General features: G+C 42.6%; 1 long non-coding RNA gene across 2 annotated transcripts in view; it reads right to left on the reverse strand.

Annotated features, from left to right (window-relative positions):
- Positions 1-622: 622 nt before the first annotated feature.
- The window catches only part of LOC112988176 (uncharacterized), a 154,804-nt gene continuing 128,301 nt past the window's right edge, over positions 623-27,125 (reverse strand). For both annotated transcript variants that reach the window (XR_010388113.1, XR_010388114.1), the window contains 2 exons: positions 9,461-9,599; positions 623-882 (listed from right to left, as the gene is read on the reverse strand). This is a non-coding gene — a long non-coding RNA (uncharacterized LOC112988176). The remainder of the gene's footprint in view (positions 883-9,460; positions 9,600-27,125) is intronic.

Below are 27,125 nucleotides of genomic sequence, written 5' to 3' on the forward strand. Positions count from 1 at the left end.
AGGCCTTGATCACAACCCTCTCAAATATAGTGAGCAATCTCTTGCTCTGTATAATACAGCACTGGGTCCCGCGGGAGCAGGGGTGATGTAAAGCACCAGTCAGTGAGAGAGAGCCTGTGAGAAGCCAGCTGAATTTGCTCAAACAGTCATGGAATAGCAGCAAGTCATGATGCAAACAGCTGAATTCATTCTTTATTTGAGCCCATTTTCAGACTGCTTCAGAAAATATTCCCTGCTCATTTCACTACAAACCAGCCAAGTTTACTTCAAAATGACTCACTCAGTCACTGAGGGAGAAGGTATGATCTGCCACATGTGTCAGAGCGAAGGCCTATGAGGTAATTTCATTCTCTCCGCACATGAAATCTATTATTTCCTCATGTAATGAAAGAGCAAGGATGTAGGTGGCAATCCCCAGATGGACGCAAAAATAAAAAAAGCTCTGGTGGATTGCTAATCATGTTTCGAAAAACAAACACATTTAAATCATCATGAATATTTCTGTGTATGTAAAACAGATTTTTCTCCTCATCTGCAGCATACACATAACATTTGGCAGAAAGCGCACAAATCAGAATTTGTATCTGACTGTATGCCATTTTCTGATGTTGACATTTCATGATGATGAGTTGAGCTATCCAGGAAATTCAGGTGCCATAAGGGGTAAGTAGCCCTCATACTACCAATCTTGTGCTTCCTATGGAGTTCCATTACTCTTTGGTACATTTTCACATCACATGAAATACAGTCTTGCTCACCAAGTTTTCCAGACCCTCAGCATTTGAATTCAGCACTCACAGATGTTCCCGTTGCTCACTCTTGTTGTTTGTATGATGAATCCACCCACTGCAGGCTCTCTGCTGAGATACAGTTGTTTTCTCACTTCAAAAAGAATTTCAGAAACCATCTCAGTTCATCTGTGGAATTTTCCATCTGAGTATTGTTATTTATTTGCATTGTCACCACCCACAGAAGGCCAGTCATTAGCAAGGCCCGTACTGTAAAGGTACTGATCATACTCATATGGTTCCCACTACAAGTTTCCCAGAGTACTGTGGCAAAGCAAAAATCAGCATTTTACCATCACCTCAAGCAAAAAATGGGGGGAAAAAAGACGTCTAAAGGGAGATGAACCAGAACTACTGAGGACTTGTCTAGTAAACCAGTAGGGTCAATGCTGTAGCTTAGCCCACCTGTGAAAGCGCCACTGAGGCAGGTGGCTGAGGGAGGACCTGCGCAGCTGAGTTCCTGAACTAGCAAATTCTTGGAGCAGCATTTCACATCATCCAATTTAAGAGCATATGTCTTTCCCAAGAAGTACTTGGGCTTGTAATTTTAGTCTTCAGAAACACATGTAGCTAGACAAACAAAAACAATGTGCGTGTTTCACCTGCAGCGAGACTTGCACTGAGCAAGCAGTTTTATATCCTCTAAGGGCTTAGTGGGGAGCGGTGCCCTCATCCCTCTTTCCTACTAACGTGGGACAACCACAAACTAGCCACTATTTGCTCTTTTCTTTGAAGTGCCACTGGGATTCTGATGGACATTGAAAACTGGCAACACAGCTCCAAGTAGCCTGTGGTGGAATAGTAGATGTATCACCATTTCACCAGCTTGTGCCAGATGAGGGTTACACAGATCACAAGCCAGGGTGGCCACTGTAAGACCCACATGTTGAGAAATATTGAGTCAGCGTGGAATTTGTGTGTGCTGCTGCACAGAAACGCCACAGAGAAATCAGCCCTTGGCTGGTGTCCTTATACTACAGGGTGCTCTAGCATACATTAGAGAGAAAAGCCACAACAAAGCTGGCAGAGGAACCCCATTCTCAGCGCCAGTCCTCACTTCCACAGCAAGAAGCTATTAACTATCCCTGATTGCTCTCCACCCGAGCACTGATTGAGGCAAGATACCTGATAGAGCAAAAGCCTTGAGCTCACTTTTCCCTGTGCTATAGTGACAACAAATACTTATATGGGCATAAATACCATTGCATCTTTTAACATTTCAATGCCTATTACTGCCACTGTGCTATTCCCTCACACAAAGCTTTGCTATTCTTCTTTGCTATTTCTCTCCCTCACAACAAGGAGAGATCAGCTGAACCCAAGTGGGCCAGAGCCCCACAGCGACAGGAGTCCAGACAGGCTGAGACATACAGCCCAGGCATTGGCAGTCTCACTGCATGCTACCTACCCAGGACACATACCACAGCTGCCCCAGTATCTCGTATCCAAAACTCATATTGTATTCCCCACCGCACAAAATAAAAGACTACTAGTCAGAGTTAGGGCTAGGATTAGGAGAGAGATAAAGCCTCAAGCCCAGTGTGGAGTGGGGCTGTAAACAGCATGCCAACGACAATGCAGGGCTGCCCCAAGATCATTCCCAGGACAATTTTTCCCTTTAGGCCAGCAATGGGCCTGGTAGGCTCAGCTTCACACCATGCCAGACATTTGGGTTAAGGTTAGGGTTAGGGTTAGGAGGGAGATAAAGCCTAGAGCCCCATGTGGAGTGGGGCTGTAAAGGGCATGCCAAAGGAAATGTGCGGTTGCACCAAGATCGTTCCCAGGACAGCTTTTCCCTTTAGGCCATCCTTGGGCCTGGTGGGCTCAGGCCACTCTCGACATTAGGGTTAGGGTTATGGTTACAGTTAAGGTTCTGGTTACAATTAAAGTTAGGAGAGAGATAAAGCCTAGAGCCCAATGTGGAGTCCAGCTGTAATGGCATGCCAAAGGAAATGTGAGGCTGCACCAAGATCGCTCCCAGGACAATTTTTCCTCTTGACTAGGAGTGGGCCTGGTGGGCTCAGGTTCAGGCCACGCCAGACATTAGAGTTAGGGTTAGGGTTAGGCTTAAGGTGAGGATGGAGATAAAGCCTAGAGCCCAACAGGGAGCAGGGCTGTAAACAGCACGCCAAAGGCATTGTGAGGCTGCACCAAGATCGCTCCAAGGACAATTTCCTCCTTTAGGCCAGCAAAGGGCCTAGTGGCCTCAGGCCATGCCGGACTTCAGGTTTAAGGTTAGTATTCAGGTTAGGACTAGGGTTAGGGTTAGGAGGGAGACAAAGCCTAGAGCCCCACAGGGAGCGGGGCTGCAAAGGGCATGCCAAAGGTAATGCGAGGCTGCATCTATATTGCTGTCAGGACAACTTTTTCCTTTAGGCCAGCCATGGGCCTGGTGGGTTCAGTTTTAGGCCCCACCTGAGATTAATTTGTGAATTAGGGTCAGGGATAGCGTTAGGGTTTGGAGAGAGAGACAGCCTGGAGCCCACGTGGACTGGGGCTATACTGTGGCAGGTAATAAAGAGCCAGGCTTCTATTTCTGGGTTTAGAGGCAAGTGGTACCTGGTAATTATGGAAAAACACAGGTGTCCACACATGCATAAGCTATATAGCTTCAGTATACGCTGTCTACAAAGCCTGCCATGCTAGAGCGCAGAGCCTCCTCCACAAGCTACAGCTTTGTGCAGTTTCTCAGTGCAGAAGTTCAGAAGGGGCTGTTCACTTCAAGTCGGGTAATTGGTGCTTTCCTAGCAATGAAAGCAGTGACATGCACAGTTATGTGAAACTGTGGAGAACTACAACTCCTGCGCTATTTTCAATTAACATTCCGTGTATCCCTGGCAGTCTGGTTTGAACTCTACATTCACACCTACACTATGGGATGCTCTGAAGGGTTAAAGCACAGAGTGCCATCCATAAGTAGAAATGGCTGGAGCATGACCAATATAGAGCATGTGCTCAGCAATTTTAGCAGCAGGATCCTAAGAGAGTTTACCACATATATAAATGAGGATATTTGGATACAGGGAAATCAGCTGGGTTTGAGGGCAGTTTTGCAGTGGCAGCAAAAGACATGTCACTTCTGCAGTGGTTTCACAGATTCCTGTTCCAAACCGGGAAGTGTTCCTAGAAGAAATATTTTTCAAAAGATATTAAAAATATAACTTCTGGGGGAACAATCTCAGCTCATCTGCAATGACGACTTTTATTCAAGGTGGTTCTGAGACAGATTTCCTAGTTCTCCCCTTCCTCCCTTCAGTAGTCATGTTGTCGTGGGAGCCAAAGACTCCACACAGAGACCCAGGGTCTCCACAGATGGTCCGTTTTAGGAGGTGAATCCCCTCCATGCTTTTCACAGGTACAGCTCCCCCTTGCCTGAGGCAGTGATCAGATGGAAATTTTCCTGGCCTGTTTGCCCTTGTATTTATGCCTGTCCCTTGCTAACTGACATCACAGGAGCACATTTGTGTTGGCGTAAATAACAAGAGATGGAAGAATCAATTCAGCCAAACACAGGTCACTTCCATCCCCTGGCCAAAAGTACTCACAGTATAGTGCACAGTTTGGTCCATTGATTTTAATATATTGGCATTTCCTCCCTCTCTTACTGTGTGAACATTTTGTTTATAATTTCTATAAGCCACTACAGAAAATGCTATTATAAATCAGGATAAATAAAAGCTTGTCCTGTTTGCCTCCTGTGTCAGTCATTGCTAGTGTGGGAGTTAGGGCAATCAGGGATACACATAAAACCAAAGTCTTTATTTCCTAATTCCTTAGTGTTTCAGGTAGCTCTGGACTGTAAATCTGCTGAGCATTTCAACAGTCACTCAATGGGAGTAAAATTTAGTGGAGGTATTCATCTCTTTGCTAATACCAACTCATTTACAGTATTCATCACTATTCATCTAAAGTTGCTGTGGTTCGCACAATAAATCTCTTGGCAGGGAGGCAGGCTTTATCCATTTGCGCTATTTGTGTGTTACTTTAAACCAAAGAGTAAAGGGATAATCTAGATCAAATGTGTATTCCAGATTAGTTTGGCTTTGTTGCAAAGGGTAAGCACAGAGCTTCTCTTCAGTTAGCAGAAGAAAAGGCAATGCTGAAATCGCTGTATGAACTGCCTACAGCCCTCAAGGAAACAGCAGAGGATATGGCTGCCCTTTCCAAAGCAGAATGAGTCACCTGTTGTCTGCAGGAGCTCGCACCAAGAATGGTCCGATTCTGAGCTCAACAGAGAGCTTTCCAAAGGACTTAAGCCAACAGCTGTTTCCCTTCGCTGGATTGTGCTGGGAACCCAGCCTCAAGTTAACGCATGAAAAGAAAGAAATGGTTCTAGATGACAAAGAAGTGTGAAGGCCAAATTTCCCATTAAAATGGAAACATGGATTGTTGGAATCATCTCCCCTCCGTTTCTGCTCCGGGAGTGTCCCCGGCTTAGGGTGGTGACTCTGCCGTGGTGTTGGGCATGCAGGGTACCTGAGGGAGCGCCCTACAGAGCTCCTGCTCCTTCCTTAACAGCTGAAAGACCTATTTGCATGAATACATTTGTTCCACCTGTCTGAGAAGTTCAACCAGATAATTGTTCAGTCAGCACTAAAGTCCAGGGATGGTTTGGGAAAGGCAATTTCCTTAGTGGTGGGAAAGGAGACAATGAAGAGTGAAGATGAGGCTGAGGATATGTTAGCTCAGGACCCTTCTCTATTCAGATTACCTGTAGGCACATTGCTTATTGCCCACCTCCTGAAGGTATTACTCCACCTGAAGGTGATCACCCCATCTGATTTCGGTGGGAGTTAGGTCCTGTACTTCTTCACAGATCTGGTGCTTAGTCTGTGTTTAGTCATTTTTTTGTGAAATGGGGCTAATATTCTTTTCCTATATGCAGGAATTACTGTGAGACTAATAACATTAAAGCCTAGGGACTCTAGAAAAAGGGAGGCTGCGTGCATATCTTACAAACACAACAGCATATCCTCCCAGCCTGGCTATGGAGGTTGGAGAAGACGGCTCTTCTAATGAGAAAGGAAAAGAAATATCCACTGTTGCCAGGCTGAAGAGCACAGACCTTCTCTCTCTGCTCATTCCCTGCTCAGGCCTGCACGTCAACTCAGCAGTGAACTGTCTCCCAACCCCTTGCACAGCCCCGCAGCTCTTCTAGTGCTTGCTGCACCCACACGCTGCTCTGCAAACGGGCAAGGCAGTGCGAAGGAACAATACTTTAGATCATTTCTTTCACCATTTGATAAACATGAGCTAGTTTTAAGTGGAGTCTCAAAGGAAAAAATTAACAGTCTTTTCCACTGCTGTTCTCACTGGAGACCTTTAGCTTATCAGTTTAGGATGCAAAAGTAATTCTGTCTGCTTAGCAGCTGTAGCATTTGTCCAGATCAGGTAGAGATTACAGCAAACACGCCTGTGATTGCCCAGCACGGCAACCCATCTCTTTCCAGATATACACATGATGTTCACAGTGATCATGTCTTTGATATCTTCATCTCTTTGCAAGGGAGCCAGAGTGGCTTATATCTCATTTCAAGAAGTATGCCTTCCAGAGCCAGGTGATTCCAGACAGGGACAGACAGCAGAAAATGGCTACGAAATGTTCAGCTCTTTGTTAAGACTGAAAGCAATTTGCCAAATATCAATTCTTAGATTTAAAAAAGAAACTACTGTTGAACCAAGAGAAAAACACACAGCTATTTTATGGACTTCAGCATCAGGAAGGATCACTATGATCAAGTCTGACTTCTAGTAAAACACAGGTCAATGATTTCACCCAGCGAAGCCGGTATCCAGCACTTGTATGCATGCAAACTTGGCCTCCCAATCAGTACGGGTTAGAATTTTCTAGTGCAACACCAGGAAACACCATTTTCATTGTAACTGAAATGTGTCAGCTTCAATTACCTTTTTATTTTGAAAAAAAAAAGAATAGAATGCAGAATTCCAGGACAGGCCAAATGTAACATTTTTATTTTCCCTTTTGTAATGACTCTTGGTCTTATTTCTTGTAGGAATGGATGTACAAACAAATCCAAAAGGAAATGTTTTGATTAATATTTAGCTTTCACATGAAAATTAAACTAATACGTTCACTCCTCTCTTTGGAGAAAATGGAAAACCTCATTCCCACAGAATTCCATTAACAAACCAAATACAAAATCATATACAGATAAAAAGGGGAGGGAAAATGGGATTAGTAGATACACAGCAACATTTACACAAAGTTGCTCACTTTTATGCAGTAACATCATGTTTACACTCACATAAGTAAAGACTGTAGGGACAAAAGCTATTTGTGAGTCCCCTCAAAATCTCTTAGAAAGAAACCCTTTGGTTAAAAACTTGTGTGAGATGTTTGGCCAGAAAAGATCCTCTTTTCTTCCCTGTATTCATAATGATGAGCTGATGGGAAAGAAATGTCATTCTAAAAACACAAAAAGTAGCATTTAGTCACTGAAATTTCTAATGAATTTTCACACCGTATCTGGAAAGCTTTTGCAATTTTGCAAAACAGACAATTTTCTCATTGTCCATTTTCTCATTTTTCTCTCACAGTTTATGTTGCTAAAATATTGTATTTTCCCCCTTAGAACTTGAAATAATTTGAACTTAACTAGAGGAGAAAAAAATATTTTTGGCAATTATTATATTTGTGATGGTTCTCCCTACCTTTGAAATATAAAAACTTAGACATTAGGACTAAAAAGAGAGGGGAAATAAAGACAGAAATCAAAAGATTTTAACCTAGGTTCCAATTCTGAAATCAGCACTGCATGTTTGGTAACAGTTTTAGTGATTTTTCTGCTGTATGTCTGTTCAAATTTCTCATTCTCTCATTTCAGCCATAGTGAGTCTCTCCCTGCAAGAACTTCACACTGATTTCCTTCCTGAGCATGTACAGTTGTTTTCTGGGTTGCTGTGCTCAAGCCAAAGCGGGGCTGGTGCTCCATAACAGCTACTCCACACTGCAGACAGCCTCAGGGACAAAGCACGCACAGGGACTCATTCATTATTGAGGGCACTTAATTTTGAAACATGAAAATTTGAAACACGAAAACTCTCCATTCTTAGAGTATGGTTCAATATCCGCTTATTTCAGATGCTTGGTACCATATCAGGAGATGGTATTAGTTTAAATAATGACCTGCAACATATTCCTCAGATGTGAAAAGTAACTTGTAAGGCATATAGGGTCCTGCTGCAACAGACCATGTCAGCACTAAGACCCAGTCCTGCACAAAACTACCAGTACAGTACAAGTACTGCAGACACCTGTATGTTATAGTCAGTGCCAGATGGTAACTAGGTACTGTTCTATGGAGCTAACTGTGGGCTGGATGTTTTATAGACACCAAGAAAGCCTCGGTGTTGAAGAGTTTACAGCCTATAGACACAGCAATAAAAGTCCAAAGCTTCCTTGTCTTTAAGAGTAATTATCTGCCTGCCTTAAGAATTTATACTGTTATCCATTAGTAGAATACCTGAGCACATTCCAGTTTAAACCAATGGGAACAGAAAAATCTCTAGTGGTGGTATTTTTTTTGAAACTTCCTACTGAATAGCTGAACAAATATGCACCTTGTATCTATAAATAATTTTTATTTCATTTGCAACGAGGCCACTATCCTTTGCAGTTCAAAATCTGAGCTTGTATTAAACTGGAGTAATGGCAATATACCATTGGTTAATCTGACAGTGGTGCACATGAGCCACAAAGGGCCTACAAATGCAGAAGGTACTGGTTTTAAACACCCATTTCTGTTGCCACATTCACAGCTAAGCAGAAACTCCTTACAAATAATTATGATAGCATTAGGAAGGGCAAACAATGAATTACCTGGGGAAAAAAAGGAGCACAGCAATCTCTGAGCTCAGTGGTAACTGAGGAAAACCACTCTGGACTGTCTGCTGCCTTTCATGACCACACTCACTTCACACTCACTATCATTTAAGAAATGGGATAATTATAGAAAGGGGACAGGCTGACACCTTCACCTGGAATGGGAACCCTCCATTTTGTTAGGGAACCTCCTCGACATTTAAGACACTTACAGCTTTATTTCCACTTTGGCTACAAGAAGATCTCTTCAAGTAGCTCCCATGCAGACAGCTTAGGAATGTAATGACTCATAGCCTGTTGCTCCAAATATGGTTCTTATCAACACAAAGAGTCAAATCAATTCCTGTTCCATACTCCAACTTCTCTCCAGGAGCAGGATGAAAGAAGTTTTAAGTAAAAAGGTGTGGCTCTCTTTATTGTAGACATTGGTTTTACTGAAGAAGCTCAGGCCAGTCAGATTCAGGGTGAATTTCTATTTCCACTTGAAACTGCCATTCACTCTTTGTACCCTTGAGGAGCACTTTGCCCACCACACACACCAAGCTCAGTCCTGCAGTTCTGCATATGTGGATTCAAATGGCTTACACAAGTCACAGCCAGTTTTGTTCAACCTACTAGCCATGACAGTGATCTGTTTTTAGCCTGATCAAAGAGTTTCTTTAACCAGTATGGTCATCTTTGCCCACCTACGCTGGATCGAACCTGCTGGGTTTCTGAAATGAACCTTGAAGCTCAGGGTCTTGAAGTTAAACATGTTCACCCTAGGGAAAGACAGGGAAGGAAGAATATGGTAGAGATAAGCAGCTAGCTAAAAATGGAGCGCACTTACCATGAGGAGGTATAACTGCAGGTTTCACTGGCTCTGCGCATGCACTTCAGGAGAGTGGTTTGCCATGGGGGATCCTCGGGAGCTCAGGGCTGCCCCACAGACTTGCTCAGCAGTGGAAACGTCTACCATCTAGGAAAATCTGGACCAGACAATGCAAAATGAATCATTTTGCTCATTGAATATGTTTTTTGCTTTCCTGGCAGTTTGTCACAGTGGCAAATGCAATGATGAGAGCAAGGAAATTCTTCAGATCTATGGGAACGACACCTCTCAAAACTTAACTCAGTGACTTTTCTCAAAAATGCATGGCCAAGTTCTGTTCTCACTTACGTCTGTATAACCCATTTGACAGTTCTTCTAGATTTGTTTCCCATGCAATGAGGTTATTAATGAGCTCATTGACTGCTGGACTCTGACTCGTCAAAGCAAAGAAGTAAACAAACTGAATGTTAGGCAATCTACCACATTGGATTAGAGCGTAAGAATACATGTCTACTCTGCATGAACATTAATGATGTCATGGCATTGCATATAGGCTTGAAAAACAGAGGAGAGATTTGCTCAGACTCCTTGGTGAAAATTTCTTTGCAGATTCTCTTGTGTTGAGCTTTGTAGGCTACTTTTCTACCAGGCTGCTGCACTCTATTCCAGAGAAGCTATATTTCTATACAGATAAATGAGTGAACTACGTAAAATAATTTAGAGTCTTTTGACATAGGAGATATGGGCTGATCTGCAAAACACAGATATTTATTTCATATGCTTGAGAAGTCACGTAAGGCATGAAACAAGGCCTATTCAAATTAATGCAAAGGCCTGGGCCAGTGCCCAAGGAGTCCCAATAGAGAAATTAAAATGAGCATGAAGAAGCAATAAAGTACAAGTGTTCCTTAAGCCAGCCCTACCTGGTAAAGGCTGAGACTCTGTGGATGATCATGTGGGGAAGCTTGTGTCATCTCCATATCTGATCAACAGATGAAAGACTTCTGAGAACTGAATCAAGCCTTCTTGTGTGGAACCACTGAACATCTCTTTTGGAACAGATGTACTAGCTAACACATATACACCACATAGACATGCATAGTAAAGCAGTAATCTGGCAGTAATCTGACACACCAACTCTACTGGAGTCATGGACAGAATTAGTGTGTTGTCTCAGCCTTCTTTGAAAGTAATATAATAAATAAGTATGATCTTCTTTGTGAGTATTATTATTATCTGTGATTAATTGAAATGACTCATGATGGTGAGCTAGCTGAGGTTCCTTAAGACAAAAGGTACTTCACACCACAGAAAGAAAATTGCTGGCACTTACAAGAGACATTCACTGTCTCTAGGAAAAGAAAGGAAGTACAGATTACATGAGTTGAGTATGCATTAGATGAGTATAGTATGCATTATGCCCTCTGAGAACAAAATCTTGAGGTATGATAAGATGGTATTTCACCCAGAGATTATGAAACATTCACTTCTGACGCACTGGGAGATAATTTTCAGCAGCCTTGATCTGGTACTCCATTTAACATGACATAGCGGCCCCAGGGCACTCAAAGTCTATCTGCGGGGAAAATGAACATAGTCATAATCAGAGAGACAAGGGTACCTAGAGATATGACCCGTCTCTTGCAATACCATGGCTCCACTTCTTTCTACCCAAAGAGAAAACAATACAATGATGTGCCTATTGCAGAAGTTCCCTTCTGGGCACTGTTCTTTAGAAATAGGATTATGTTCCTATCCCATCATTAAAACAAAAATAAATAAAACATCTAAAATATCCATGGATGGTATTGTTCTCCAGATAGCATGGGATTTTAAAAAGCACTGAGGAGCTTACATGTCAGACCTGCAACTTTCCTTTACAGCTGGCTGCATAAGTCCTCTAAGGTCCAACCATAAAATTCCACTCCCTTCCTGAATCCTGATGAATTCTTGATAACTCCACAACTGGTAGTGAGTTGCACAGGGGAATTATGCTTTGTGTGGAAGAAAATATTTCCTTTTGCTACTTCTACATTTGCAGTTTTCAAATCTCTTTGAGTGTTTAAGGAGGAGAGATAAATAAGAGCATGAGATCCCTTTTTCTTAGCCAAACAGAAAGTGTGACCTGAATCAAAGACCAGGATTCCAGACGTGCTTAAAAGCCATCAGTCACTGATTTCAACAGACACGCAGGTCTTTCTAAAATGCGACTGTTTCCAAAAGGATTTTTAGCTGAGGCGCAAACCCTTGAAAACTTAACTGTAAATGTGAGTATCTTCTCAAAATTCCCTCCTACCCTTTTGAGTGGATATGACACTCCCCTCCACCTGCCCTCCATTGCTGAGTTCTGTTGGCAGGTGTAATTTAATTTCTAAGGGACACATGAAGCCCAGGGAGAGTGGAATACACAGATTCTGTTGGCGTGCTTTGGGGAAGGCTTGCAAAGACAAAAGTGAGTGCTCCAATCACTCCAAATGAATGCCAGTAACAGCTATACATCAACCCACCCCATTTTGTACCTTTTAGGACTATCTGCATCTGTCAAATAAAACTGCTGAGTTTCATCCCTGAAGCCTAGGCCTTGGAAGAAGACTGTGAGAGCTATCAAAGATAAAGAAATCTTGAAAGCTGAGTGCTACTACCTTTTCTTTATCTAATTGTATCGAGAAAGGTTGCATAGAAAGAGTCTGACTCACTTGTCACACTCACTAATTAAATCTTGTTTCAGTGGTAATTCAGTGGTAACTCTCCTCCCTTACAACACTGCCCGGAGAACCAGTAAAGACCTCTGTAAAAACACTCACTGGAAAACTCATCTGGGATTGGACTGAGTCAACAAGTTTCTGACAAATAAAAAAGAATGGCCAAAAACAAGGACGGTCTCTCCCTAGAATAGCCAAAAGCCTGGTGAGAGTAACACTCAGCTAGTCCTGAGAAATCCACAGCCGATGCTCAGTTTGGGTTCCTGAGGGCATGGACTTTGGCCTGGCCCTTCTTTTCCCCAAGCAACTGCCAGCACCCCTGGGTGTTGGGCAAGTTAAGGCTGGCCTCATGTATGCTTCATGGGGAAAAAAAAATCAAAAGGGCTCAGGTTAGTCCTGAACCAAAATGGGCATTATAAGCCTGAATATTGCTATGAGATGGAGAACCATTTCCCGTACAGTCCGAGGTAAGACAGAGGACTAGTTGGAGGAGCCACATGATCAGGAAGCAGTACCAATGTGCTTGTGGTATCCTTTAAAGTTGGCTCATATGCTGCCCCCTGGCCAGGCAGTTTGGATAGCCAGGTCAGACAAAGATAAAGCTATGCCTCTCTTTCCTCTCTCCCTTCCCACAGCCCAGCCCTACCTGATCCCCGCAGCAGGGCACCCACAGAAGGGAGTCAGTACAGTCACACAGTCAGGGACAGCCTGACCCACAACAGTCCGTGAGATCGTGGTTTTGCTGCTTGCAGAGATGTCTCTGTTTTGCTTTGCTTTGTAGATAACATGAACCCACACTCATGCGATTACAGAGAGAATGGTGGATCCTGGGAGGTGTTTTACACCATCATGGGCTATCCCTGACTAAAGCTGAGGACTGCCTCAGACTAACAGATGTGATGTCAGGTGTACTGCAGCCATAGCTGATCAGTTGCAATTATGGTTTGGATACATTCGTATCTCCTTGGCCAGCAGCACTAAAAACACAAAAGGACTCCTTTAGCACTGTTGGCATTATTTCCATTTCAGTGTTATGGACAAAATAAAGCATAATAAAGCAAGGGAGTACTTGCAGGGAAGGGCCTGAGACTTGGGGAAGATTAGACTTCTGTTCCCAGCTTTACCACAGACCTCATTTGTGACCTGGAGTGAATCACTTCATTTGTCCCTCGTGCAATAGGGATTCTCCCTTCTCTTTGTTACTCTTATCAGTTTAGAGAAGAGTCTCTGACAAAGTGCAGGCACCTAACAGACAGCACACAGGCACCTACACAAGGTTAGGGATTTGAGATGCTTCTGTAATTGTAAGAAAAAATTATTGCTTTGAAAGTTGGATTTTTTTTTCTGCCTCATAAACACACTTGCTTCTGTAACATTAAGTGAGGTGTTTGTTCTTTGATATTTTATGTATAAAAATACAATGTTAGACTATTGGGAACTGGAAAGATCTATCAGATGGGCACCCACATACACGAACTCAGCAGAGATGGACTGAGAAAGTCTTTTTTAAGAACGTAAGTTACTTACTTTTAGTTTGCTTACTCAGCAAAAAGTGAACCACAGGGACTTCAGGGCAATATAAAAAAAACTGAACCAACTAAACCTCTGTTCAGAGAACAATTGATATCACTGGAAATTTTTGCCAGCATTTAACTCAACTGAAGACCCTACTACCTCAGCTGGATGTAAGGGTAAGCTCAGCTGTAAGCCATATATTTTTTTTGCCCTCACACTCCACAGCTGAGCAAGAACTAAAATAAACCATTCTTAGCTGTTTCTGATTTTTCCAGCAGCATGATCCATGACCAGTTCTTAAATATCCAAACTAGCTCATCTTCATCAGGTTCTGGAGATACAGACAAAATGACCTGCTTTGACCGTGTGTTGTCACAGCCCACCGCCATTCCAGCACTGCTGAATGTGCAGCCTCTGACTCAGGAGAACTTTTTTATTCCTGCCATGTACAGGTTTCACTATGAAATAAAAACCTGTAATGCTACAAGATGCTCTGTGCCAGGCCAAATAATTCCTCACTAACTTCAAAGCCCTGGTGAGAGCTTTGGAGCTGACAAGATGTACTGTGAGCTCGCAGCTGGCACTACCCGACTGACAATGAAGCCTCCTGGACACACTTTTCATATAAACAAGAAAGGTCAGATCATTCTTCTGTGGAATATGATATTGATACTGCTTAAACATGGGATAACTATTGAGTTACATGGACTGGCATGATCCAAACTCTGTGTGGGGGAGTGATGAGAACTGTGCACACCAGGATCTTCTTTTGTAGATCTTGCAAAGCAAAGCCTGGCTTTTCAGTGGCAGTGCACAGAAAATAACTCTGGCGACGCCCTTCACTGAAAAGGTGAACATAGCCCTTCACTCTCCTAAGAGAGCAATCAACACCCTGGGTCCTGCCTCAGCTAAGCCAAAAGTTGGCAAATGCCCCAGGAACAGAAGAAAAGCAACTGGGAGCTGCTTCTGCAAGGCTCATGCCTTCCAGGACCATTTCAGAACTGAACATGGACAACCAAAAAGATCCTGCCCTAACCACTACTATCCCCATGGTCTGACAATAGCTGCTGTCATCCATCCTGTAACCCTCCCCCCCTTTCTGCAAACAGATAGGATCTGTCTCATCTATCAGCTCCTGAAAGCAGGGATCGTGTTTGCCCAAACATTTAAGCAAAGGCAAGGACACTGCTTGAGGAGCTCAGCAACTGTAACACTCTGCTGGTGCTTCTTGCTGGGCGAGTACAGAAGAGAGTGGGAGCCCTGGGGGAGCTGAGTCACACAGGGGAAGGTGAGCCAGCAGACCTGTAACACCACCAGATCTCCAGATTATCAGAGGGAAAAAATGTGGAGTACATATTGCAAAATGCTCCTCCCACAGAGACAGAGTCACTGATAAACAGTCTTCAAATATCATTGTTTAAATAACATTTGAATCATTCTCTGACTCAATGATCAATGAATGACGGGTGACAGAAATAACAGCAGCTAGCCAAGACAGCAGGAAATATTAAGGAAAGCAGTAGGAAAGGTGTGGTATTCACAGCTTAGCCTTTGGTGAGCCAGGTCAGAAAACTATGTAAAAAGTCACAGTTCTGGGTAAATCTTCAATAAAGGTATAACAGTGGAGCTTATACTAGAAAATTACCAATACCATTAGAAAATGGCCATCAGCTGCTTTGTGGTCAATGGTAATTCTGAAAATGGGATTGCATTTATACTTTGCTCTGTCCAGTTTCTCCTTATCTTCAGATGTTTCTCTGGCACTTTTCCATTTTCTTGCTCTTGATTAAAGAGCACTGAGAATCTCTCTCAAAATAGCAGTAAGAATCAAATTACATTTGCTCCAAAAGGAGTGAAGATACTAAGAAAATCAGGAAAAAGCATGTTTATTAAACATTGCTTGGGTGTATCCTTTAGGGCTTTGCTAGAGGAACTTGCTCTTTAATGAGTTAAAAATTAAATAAAAAATTTGCTGTCCTATGGAGAAACCCACACAACTACTGGCTCAGATCAATGGGTTCCCAGTTGCCTAATCGGCAAAAGCAAAGTTTTTCTGTACATGACTGAACAGATAAGAATGTCTATGACAAGAATTACCCACTTCTGCAGTTGCTCAAGGTGAACAAGACCTGATCATACAAAGTTTTATTTATTTTACAGAAGCAGTGTCAGTCAAACCAGTTTGCCATAAAAACACCGCTCTACACACAAACCCAGTCAGAGCTTAAATGTACCTCATCATAGACTTAGATATGTAAGTGTGTAAGTGTATCTCTGGAATAAAATAAAAGCTGCTCATCTTTGCAAGCACTAAATATACCTGCTGCCATTTATATCTTAAGAAATGTTTTTGAAGTAAACATGATTTGTGTGATTAAAAGGTTTGTGATACCTTGTTTTCCACATTTTTCCAAAATAACACCAGAATCAGTGGCAAAGCAGGAATTTAACCTCTGAGCACTTGCCCAGCACGCCAACCTCTTTGCAGCGTTACCTCTCAGCTTGATGAAGCTAGAGGAAAGTACAGTAGACGTGTTAGGGAATCATGACCTTACAAGTAAAACTACATATGCTATCAGCACCTGCTGACATGTAATCAATGGTGATGCACAGATGGGCACAGGGTTCACACTACCAGTCACGGTCCAGGAGCGCCTGTGACCAGCTCTAAGGCACCTGCACAGCGTTCCCGGCAGGGCCTGGCAAGCTCCTCCCAGCTGGTTTGACTCAAGCTGTCCAGGGAAATAACAAACTCAATTTCACGGTTAAAGATTTGTATTTGTCCTGATGCCTTTTGCTATTGTGAACTGATACAGAAGCTTATCTCTTCTCACAATGCCAGTCTGCTTATGAGCAATACAGCTCCTGTGACACGTGCCAGCCTTTAGAAAAGGCCTTGTGCTATCTTTGCTTTTGACAGGGACAGCGAAGGGGAAAACAGCAGCTTCTGAGGCGTTAAATGCCGCACCACTCGCAACGACCTGGCGAGGAAGGTGGCTCAAGGCTTGCAGCACCAGGCTAGGGCTCAGTGGTCGCACTGTCATCTCAGCTATGACACAGACCTCCCAGGCTGGGCAAATCACTTGGTCTCTCTGTGCAGAGGTTCACCTGCAACAAGGTGAGTGGGACGTGAGCTCATTTCCCCCTCTGTAAGTTTTCCACCCACCCTGCAGAAGGTGATGTTAGCATAAGCTGACAAATGAGTACAGGGTGGCCAGATCCTACAGCGACAAGCACCACAGGCAGGAGAAAGGCAGGACACAGACTGCAGCTGCCAGACCTGACCACATAGTCCAGACCCCTGCAAGAGCTTGTCATGGCTTTTAAAGGGCCTGTTCTCTCCGGACTGATTTGTTTATCCCCATCCCCTCCCAAGCCAATATGTTATCTTTACATCGCAAAGTTTATTTCTGAACATGTCAACACACTTCTGAAAAGGTCAGACACATGATGGCATGCCCATGATGGTGCACAGGGAGGCACAGAAACAGCTGCATTCCTGGAAATCACAATTTGAAGGGTTTTCGCAGGAAAGTCTGACACAGCAGCTGGGTTGACAGATAAACATAGGCGAGCCACCATCTTCCCCCTTTTGTTATCACTCCCATTTCTGTGCTTTACATGAAAATCTGAAGGTTGCTTCTAAGTATAGGTTTTGCTGGCTTTGTTTGAAAGCGTGCCATAGCTCTCAGACATGATAACACCAGCCGAGTGCTAGCTGAGCTATATTTACCAATGTATTTCATAAAGAAAAAACTTAAGTGGCTTTGAGGAGCTGAGGTTATTTTCTTTCCTTTTCTTCCTTTCTTTTCCTTGCCCAGACAGCTTAGTTCTGTTATTTACCAGATGTCACACTGACAAGCCAGATATTAAAAGAGGAGACCCAGGATCTGTTTACATGCAACAGTGCTTTAGATAAGCAGATCATGTTTAAAAGAGACTCAAGAAACCTGTTGATTTAGTTTTTCTCTTCTGGATTTTTATTTCCAAATAAATAAACAAGAAACTCTGGAGCACAAGTGGACTCAAGTGTTTAAGTACACTTCACAGAATCACAGAATAGTTGAGGTTGGAAGTGACCTCTGGAGATCATCTAGTCCAACCCCCGATCAAACAGGGTCACTGAGAGCACGTTGCCCAGGACTGTGTCCAGACGGGTTTTGAATATCTCCAAGGAAGGAGACTCCACAACCTCTCTGAGCAACCTGTACCAGTGCTCAGTCACCCTCACAGTAAAGAAGTTTTTCCTCATGTTCAGACAGAACTTCCCATGTTTCAGTTTGTGCCCATTGCCTCTCATCCTATCGCTGGGCACCACTGAGAAGAGTCTGGCCCTGTCCTCTTTACACCCTCCCTTCAGATACTCATACACACTGATAAGATCCCCCTTCAATCTTCTCTTCTCCAGGCTGAACAGTCCCAGCTCTCTCAGCCTTTCCTCATATGAGAGATGCTCCAGTCCCTTAATCATCATAGTGGCCCTTTGTTGGACTTGCTCCAGTGTTTCTCTTATATTAGGGAGCCCAGCACTGAACACAGCACTCCAGGTGTGGCCTCACCAGGGCTGAGTAGAGGGGGAGGATCACCTCCCTCAACCTGCTGGCAAAGCTCTTCCTAATGCAACCCAGGACACCATGGGCTTTCTTTGCCATGAGGGCACATTGCTGGCTCATGGTCAACTTGTTGTCCACCAGGACCCCCAGGTCCTTCTCTGCAGAGCTGCTTCCCAGCAGGCCAGCCCCCAGCCCGTACTGGTGCATGGGGTTGTTCTTCCCAGGTGCAGGACTCTGCACTTGCCTTTGTTGACCTTCATGAGGTTCCTCTCTGCCCGTCTCTCCAGCCTATTGACGTCCCTCTGAATGGCAGCACAGCCCTCTGATGGACCAACCACTCCTCTCAGTTTTGTATCACCAGCAAACTTGCTGAGGATGCACTCTGTTCCCTCATCCAGGACATGAAAAAGTATTTCATAAGGAAAACAATATTCTAATTTTCTATGTATGAAAAGAATCCATGAAAGTTCAAATATTTGATAAATCACTACCCAACCTCTAAACTATCACAACCCCACCTCTAAACTATCTGTATAAATCTTAAAGAACTATGTGTAAAAATGTGCACAATTATTCAAAAACATATTAATCACAATTCCAAAACATTTACAAGCTGTACATAGAGTGATTAACTTGGCGGAAGGGAAGGGTCTGGATAAAACCCAGCATTGTGTGGGCAGGAGATGTACCACAGCTCTTCATCTAGAGGCTCACATTATTGCACTAACACATTATTTTTTCTACTTTCCATCTCTCATTCATGAAAATAGGTAGTGCTGCCCCACCTGACTGCCCTTACCATCCTGCCACACTGATGGCGTTGAATGCAGTCTGGATAGTACCCAGAGAGTGGAAAGCACACGTTGGGATAGAAGATGATTCATCAATGCCAGACACTTGGCCCAAAGCTCACTAAATCAATGCCCTGTGAAGGCTGTAGGTGGGGTCCTCGGACCCACTGCAACACAAATGATAACAGTAACAGTGGAAGCTATTCCTGAATCAGTCATTCACATTATGTTTTTCCAAATTATGACTTTAAATAGCAATAAAGAATGAAAGAGAATTACAAGGAAGATGTTGTACCTTAAACCTGACAGCTCTCAGCCTTAAATCAAAGTCAACCAACTCAGTGCAAATACAAAAACGTATCTGCCTGCTTTTCTTTATATGGAGCAAAAAATACTGTTGACTTTAATGGAACTATTCACAGTTCAAAAAATCATCTGGGGGGGGGGGCATGGATTTATATTGCTGAATGCTGTTAAACAGTCATTATGTTCCACCCCCCAAAATGATCACCTCTAAACAGAGGAGAAAATAACTTGTGTTTCATTTTATCCCTGAATATAGACATTGGATCGTATTGGCAATGACAGCTCATCCCATTTTAAAGTAATCCCTCTCCCTCAAACCCCAGTTTCTATGTATAGCACACACCCTCAGATGTTTAAAGAGTGAGACTCAATGTTTGCCATCATTTCAGACTTATCTTTGGCAAACAAGGAATTGACTCCAGTAGAATCCTCAAAAGGAATATATCTGTCCTTCCAAAATCCACATTCAGCCTGGCTGCAGTAGTACTAAGAAATTCAGGTCCAAATCACATGGTAGCAGTCTTAAAAATTGCAGTTTAACCTTGAGCTGACTCTCAGCTTATCTTTTAGAGTATGCTCCAGACCTTAGTATCAGAAGAGCTTTTACACCAAAATGGAAATGGAAGTAACCATAGGGAAAATTTTCTCTCCTCTACAATTAGAAAATCTGTAAATACAGCATCATAAGAGCTTGGTGGTGGCACGGAGAGGGGGAGTAGAGGGAATATATACATATATAAAACCACCTATCTATCTATCCATATTTCTCAGTATAAAATCTATCTCTACTGCTGCTTCACTGCATGACTACAAAGAAAGCATTTGACCTTTCTGTGCCTCTCTTTGACCATGGAAAATGGGGAAAATGAAGCTTCCTTACAACTTTTCTATCTTTCGAGAGTAATTCAACAGCATGATGTCAAGCAGGCTTTTTAAAGATGGAGTAAATGAAGAAAGCTCCTGTCCTAGAGAACTCATTATGTCCATACCCCAGGAGACAGCAGATAGGTGAGCAAAAGAAGAGGGGCATTGGTTGAATGGAATGGGAGGGAAGGATGAAACAACAATGAAATGAACATTGCTGTAACAACTGTTACAATGTAGCCTTAAAATTAAATGAACTGATTTTAGACAGCCTCAAAGAATGTCACTAAGCTCCCCCCAGTTTGATGACACAGTTGTTTCCACAGCAACACAGTTTCAGTAGAAAGTTAAGAAAACAAACCTGATAAAAACAGCCAAAGATGTGACAGATATATAATATGGGATGGGGCTATAAAAAGTTTATCACCGCTTGTTTGGCATAACCTGCATAATTCGCCTGTGCTTCTGCCACTCATATGTATGGCAGTCATGACTGTAAAATTTTATAGCCTCCTCACAGTTTTGCAAATTCTCTATTGATTTGTCTCTCATAAACACATGAAGGGGAAAATGTGGAAGTGCAAAGTCACAGAGGCACTGGCTCCCCCTCACAACCTGTTGCCATGTGCAAGAATGTTATTAAGTTAAACAGGACTGTGGTATGTGCTTCCTTTTGCCAATCACTTTATATTGGATCCGTGACTGCACTTGTCTGTGAAAAAAGAACAGTCACCAATGGAGATATCACCAGTATGGTGGTGGATGATGCTAAGATATCTTTTGCTGCAAGCATCCGAGAAAAAGAGCAAGGAAGGTCCTGAACATCTGTTTCTATGCTTCTGGCAATAAGAAGAATAGCCACAGGGTAGTGGCACTTCAGCCTGTTAAGTGTCATCAGAGATTCAGATCACAGTAACCTCTTAGTGGGAAATGGAGGACTGCAGTGGAATACAAAGTGTGCCCTATGCCACCAGGTAAGGCTCTCCATAAGGTATGCAAAAACCAATCATTCTGGCACTGACTCTGCTTCAACAAGGACTGTTTAGCTAACTCACTTTTAAGCATGATGGTTTCAGGGGAAATTTTGAGCTTATAGTTGTTAGACCACTCTGAAAGCTGCCTTCAATCCTTTTGCCATTCCAAACACATACTCACAACACTTGAGATAAATCCACTGACTCTTGGATCTGTGAAAGGGGAAGACTGAGAACTTAATCCCAAAATTTCATTTAGTTCATTTAGTAAGGATCACCCTTTTTGTGTGCTCAGAACTTCCATCAGGGCTTTTAGCAGACTCCTTTGTGAAAGGATCAGATTTATTCACCTATTTCTGAAGGGAAAAGAGAAGCAAAGCTCTAAGAATAGTAGGGTAATGGGACTTCCACCACCACAGCCCAACCCAACCCCAGTGCTATCCTGGTATGGTCTCGACAGTCCCACAGAGTAGGACTTCAAAGCCACAACAATTCCCCAAGTTCAAAGAGTATCTAGACCTAGCATTTTCGTTTCAGAACATCTTGGCTCTGGATCCCAAAAGATACTGAAGACTCACCTTTCCTAGCAAGGGCAGTGCGATGGAATTTGAGCACATTCAGACAGGGTCATTCCTTAATGCACTGCAGGCAACAAACATGACAAAGTCTACGCTAGTAAACTGATCAGCACCTAGAAATGGTCTTGAGAAATGGAGCGCGATTAGTTAGGCTGTTAAAACATTCTTTGTTATACTTTCAGCCTATACAGCTAGCTCTCCCCCAAATAGTTCCTGACTTCTGAATCAGAATGGTCCTGGGACCATCCCCAAAGGGCAGTCTGTATGCTCTCTTCCTGTCCTGAGGCTAACAGCACTTACAGTACAGGCATGGGCCTTTCTGTAGCAGCAGCCTCAACAGCCAGTGCTGCTCCTGGATGTGTTCAGTTTACTAGTGTGCTGCAAGGCCTCTGAGTCTTCTGCAGATCTTCCAGAGTAATCTATTGGAAAAGCTGACACCTTAACTGTGAGCTCATGCAGACAAGCACATTTCCTCTTTTGACCTAAATTTGGGTTCCAAATATAATTAGAGTCAGACAAATTACAGATAATTTAGGAAAACTGAAGAAAATGAACACTGAAAAAAATGAATATTTAGGGTTTTTTTTGTTTGTTTGATACACTTTGTTTAATCCAACAAGAAACACTTTGGCTTGTTCTCTGGTTATAGAACCCTACTGTTTATTTAGCACCTTGAACATGGGGGGACAGTGTTCACTCTATAAAAAGGACCCTGGTCTCTGCTGAGACTGTTCTGTGGTCATGCACACAAAAAAATGATAGTTGTGTGTCCCAGTTTTCTTAGACAGACAAACCACAATGGGCTTCAGGAAGGAAATGTAATTTTTTAATGACCTGATTTAATAGATAAATGTTTCTTGAGAACCTCATTAAAAAAATAGAAACAGCAGCAGTTCAAAGAGGCTATCTGTAAAATAAATATAACAGGTCAGATCCTTCAAGCATCATAAAATAGATGTAACTTCACCACAGCTACCCTGAACTTAAAAGTGCCTTAGGATGCGGTCCTGCCTGCCTCCTAAGTGTGCTATACAAGCTCCCTGCTGCTTTCCCTGTAACTGTGAAATACGAGGCCAGGTGGAATCTGGGCCTTGTGTACTTGCCTAGAAGGGAGAGTAGTCCTTGTAAAACTGCCTAGTGAGAGACAGCTGCTGGGTTGTGATCATCTAGCCATCACCTGGAGATAAATCTGTTACTCTCTGAAGCACCAAACTCCTCCTGTTTGCTGGGACGAGGAAAGAGCTTCCCTTTCACTAGACGAGGATATACCCAAAATGATTTGTGCTCTGTCTGTCCTTGTGGCAGGTCTGGCCACTGTTAGGTCTTGAGATACATGTAGCCCCTGAGTAGCTCAAGTAAGGCTCTTGTCCAGGGCTCCATCTCATGAGCATCGGGGGCACTGTGCTGCAGGTCTCTAGGCAGAGACCTCCAGCTAAGCAGAGACCTGGGAGGCCTGAGAGCAGACTTTGCCAGTAAAGATGGAGGCAAAGAAGTACTTATGATTTTGCTGGGAATACCTCTCCACTGTGGGAATTGGTTAAAAGCCATCACTGTGTCTGTATTAAGGAGCAATCACATTCTGTGTTTGGTCTCACAGAGGAAGAAAGCCTCTCCCTCCAGGCAGGGAGAGTTCAAGTTGCTCTGGAAACACAGATCACTTCTCCCTAAAAAACACACCAATGTAGCAGTCAAGTGAAGGGAATGTAGCCCCTCCTCTGAGAGCTCCTTCATTCCTAAGTGGGGACAAATTTCTGCTCTCTTCTTTGCCAGAGGATTGGTAAAATCGGACCTTAATTCATCTGCTGGAAAGGAAACAGCTGTATTCCACTGAGCAGTAGAAAGGCACCTGTGAGGTTCCAATCAGCTGCACACTAGCAGGGTCCTTTGCCCTAGCTAAATTGATCACAGAATTTGTAGCCCAGGCAAAAATGGAAAATACCTATAACTAAATCCTCCTGGATCCTATTCACTGTGCTTCTAGAAGTGTTTAGAAATTATGCCAAATATAGATGTCCAAGGTCATGTAATTTGCCTTGCTCTGTTGCTGTACACAAAGCTTTTGACATAAACCCTTGTAAGTGAACAAATGGACAGAGCCATGCCCTCTGAGTGGACTTCTGCAGAGCTGGTGCAGTGACTCACCAGCAGCAGCGGCCTGCAGCATTGCTCTGTTGCGATGTTTGAATCTCAGCTCTGCTGGCTGAAGTAAGAGTTTTTCACATGTGGATGCAGCCGACCTCCGAAACACAGGACAGCACAGATGTGTTCTTTTCAAGGAAGAAAGATGTGACTTGCAAAAAAGAGACCAGCTATCTGCTAGTTTTACTTTGACTTCACCTGATCTTGTCAGAGCAGTGAGGATGATTTAGGCAGAAATACATATCAGCAGACTTGGAGGATGCAAGATGCAGTGGAGTCAAGCACTGCAGGCAGAGTGGGAGGGAAGAATTTTCTCTAGTCCCTCTATGCGTGATCTATGTGAGTATTCTCCCAAGCATATGAAGAAATATGTTACATGTATTTTCATATGGATGAATGATTAACGCAGAGCATCAGAACTGCCTTAAGCTGTAAACAGAGCTCTAGAACAAACAATGGAAAAATATAGTGGTCATCATTAAAAACTGAACATTTGCCAGAAAAATTACTATACTGTGGTAAATGAAAAGACCACAGTTACTTCCTGCTCTGAGTATAAATGGAAAATGTGATGTCTCAGATACCAACAGGCTGGTAACTGTTAGCAAATGTTGATTTTTCTATGGTATCCCTAGCTGAATCTAAGCCTTTTTTGAGGGCCGGTTGTTGCTATTTTCCAACCCACAATAGACTGTATTTCACTGGTGCATGAAATGATCCTTCTGCCATGTATAATAAGTTCTGCAGCCCTTTGATATTGCACAGAGCTGGTCAATGTGAATGCGCATCACTGCCCTCCGATGAGTGGAATCAGAACTGTTCTGAGTACCACTTAATCCTACGCTACCCTGTGCTGGGGAAATTCTCCTGTTACAGGATGCTTCGCTCTTGAGGACAACAGAGTTGTGCTCTTTCCCATTTGTTCCATCAGCTTCCAAGCAGTCACTGTGTGAAACAACTAGAGCTGTTTGGAAAAACTGGGCTGGAAGTTTTTTTGATGAAAAACGGAAATTGTTTCCCAGTGAAATCTTTGCAACAAAATGTTCTATTTCCTTGTTAACTATAGAGGTGGTTGGAAATTTTCACTTAAAAATATTTCCAATGGAAACCAGATTTTCCCCCTTCCTTTCCACCCTGCCCACTTTCCCCTTCCCAGTAAAAATTATGTATGAGAAGAATAAATATCATTTTTCAGTAAGGCCTTCTGAAGATCAAAAAGTTTTTCAGTGGCTGTGGATTAAACGCAATACTTAAGATTGCACCCTATACCCTGTGGCTTGCTTTTTTTCCACTTCTTTTCAGTTCCATCAGAAGGTACTGTTGTTTGATTCACTGAGAAAGAGAAAAAAATACATATTACTTCCAATTGCGACCTTCAAAGTCCACTCCTAGTTCTGGTTACATGCAGGCTTCTTCAAAGTTTTGCCCACAATGCAGTGCATCAGTTTCATGCCTCCGATCCCATGGGAATTACCCCATATTATCTGTACTACCATGAATTTGTATTTAAATGTACTCATTCTTCATCAATGAAACTGGAATCCCCAAGAGTCTTTCAGATAAAGATTTCTAAAACCACTCCACTAGCCTCTTAACATTCTTCTGAAATGCAGGCTGTTAAAAATATAAACAGCTTTGGATTTATGTGCTCGTACTTCTTTTTCCAAATGCATTTTATGCCTCACCTTTCCAAAAAGCAAAAGGGCCAGACAGCATGATCTCTGTCTCTCTCTCAACATCCTAGTGAGCCATGTTAAAATTAATCACATTTAAGAAGTAAATGCAGTCTTGAGGATAGGCTTGTAACTAGATTTTTGGTATATTAGAAGTCAGCATGATGGCAAATGCCGAACTCAGCCTATGCTCTTGTAAGGAGGGAGAAGAGGAAAAAGATTTATACTTACTCAGAGGATACGAGAGGTGCCAAGAGCAATATAATAGGAATATAACCTATTATACCACATATGGTCTTACTTATCTGTTATTCATATAAGAATTCCACATCTTTCCCAGACAGCCAATAAGGGAAGGGTATGTATAATACTCGAGGAACTGAAGATTTCAGTCTGGTTAAGCAAGCCTATGTGGAATAAGGAAATAAGAACTGACCTAATATTCTAACAACATTTAAAACAGAATTTAGATTTGAAACTTTCCTAATGCCCTTTTCTTACTGTTTCAGTTTCCAGCAATCCCTACCTGCACAGAATATAATAAAGAATTACATCCTCTCTGCAGCACTTTTGACCCATGTGGGAAATATAGTAAAATAAAGCCCTGCTTAGAAAACAATTGCTTGATTTAAGCATCCTTTTGAAAAATAAATAAATAACCTTCTAGATTATCACTCTTGTTTTCAATTCTGCAGGATCAGAATCCTGTATTATACATTATACAAATTTGCCAAAATGAATTTAAGGGGGAAAACCATCTCAAAAAGAATTTTGCAAAATCCTGATGCTGCTTATTGTACCGAAACCCCAATCCTTCAAACTCTGACCTGCAATCAAGTTATCATGACTTCACACAGTACTGCCCATCAGCCGACTCATGCTAACTGTCTGTGTGTTGGCTTTAACCTGTAAGAAATAAGAAATAACCTGGGTAAATCCTGGGCCAGTGTGTGCACTGGACAACCTAAGCCCAGTCTCAGTTCCTATTCCTTTAATGTAGGCGGTAGCCCTGGTCAATTAACTAGTCACAAAAGCCAGATTTGAGGTGTTCTTCAGAGATGGACTTGATGAGAAACTTATTACGCTTCTCCATGAAGTTTTGGACATGTCACTCTACAACTAGTTCCACAGAGTTCAAAAGCACTCATTGAAGAGCAAGTTACCACTCAGAGTGAAAAAAGCTGGTGGACTTCAGCTCTGTATGATCTGGAAATGTCATTCCTCCCTTTGAGCCACTGAAATATGAAATACTATTTTTGTCTTATTTTACTAACTTGCTTTCTCATTTCTCTTTAAATAAGGGAGAAAGCTTGTTTAGTTTCTGTGGTCACTTGGCACTGTCACTTTGTCTAATATTAATTAATACTTAATACCTGAAGTACTTAACACTAATGAAAACGTATCTTTTCATGTCTGTGCCTTTCAAATACATTTAAGACTGCTTTAGGTTGTATTTTATTTCTCTTAAGTTAATACATGAGAAAGTAAAAGGCTCATTCATTTACAAAACAACTGGAAATAATGAATGTTTGCAGCCTGCTACTGAAGAAAGCTATTTCTAAATGTCCTGCTGTGACCCATTCCTTTT

The sequence above is a fragment of the Dromaius novaehollandiae genome, chromosome 3 (genome assembly GCF_036370855.1).
Source record: "Dromaius novaehollandiae isolate bDroNov1 chromosome 3, bDroNov1.hap1, whole genome shotgun sequence".
NCBI lineage: Eukaryota > Metazoa > Chordata > Aves > Casuariiformes > Dromaiidae > Dromaius > Dromaius novaehollandiae.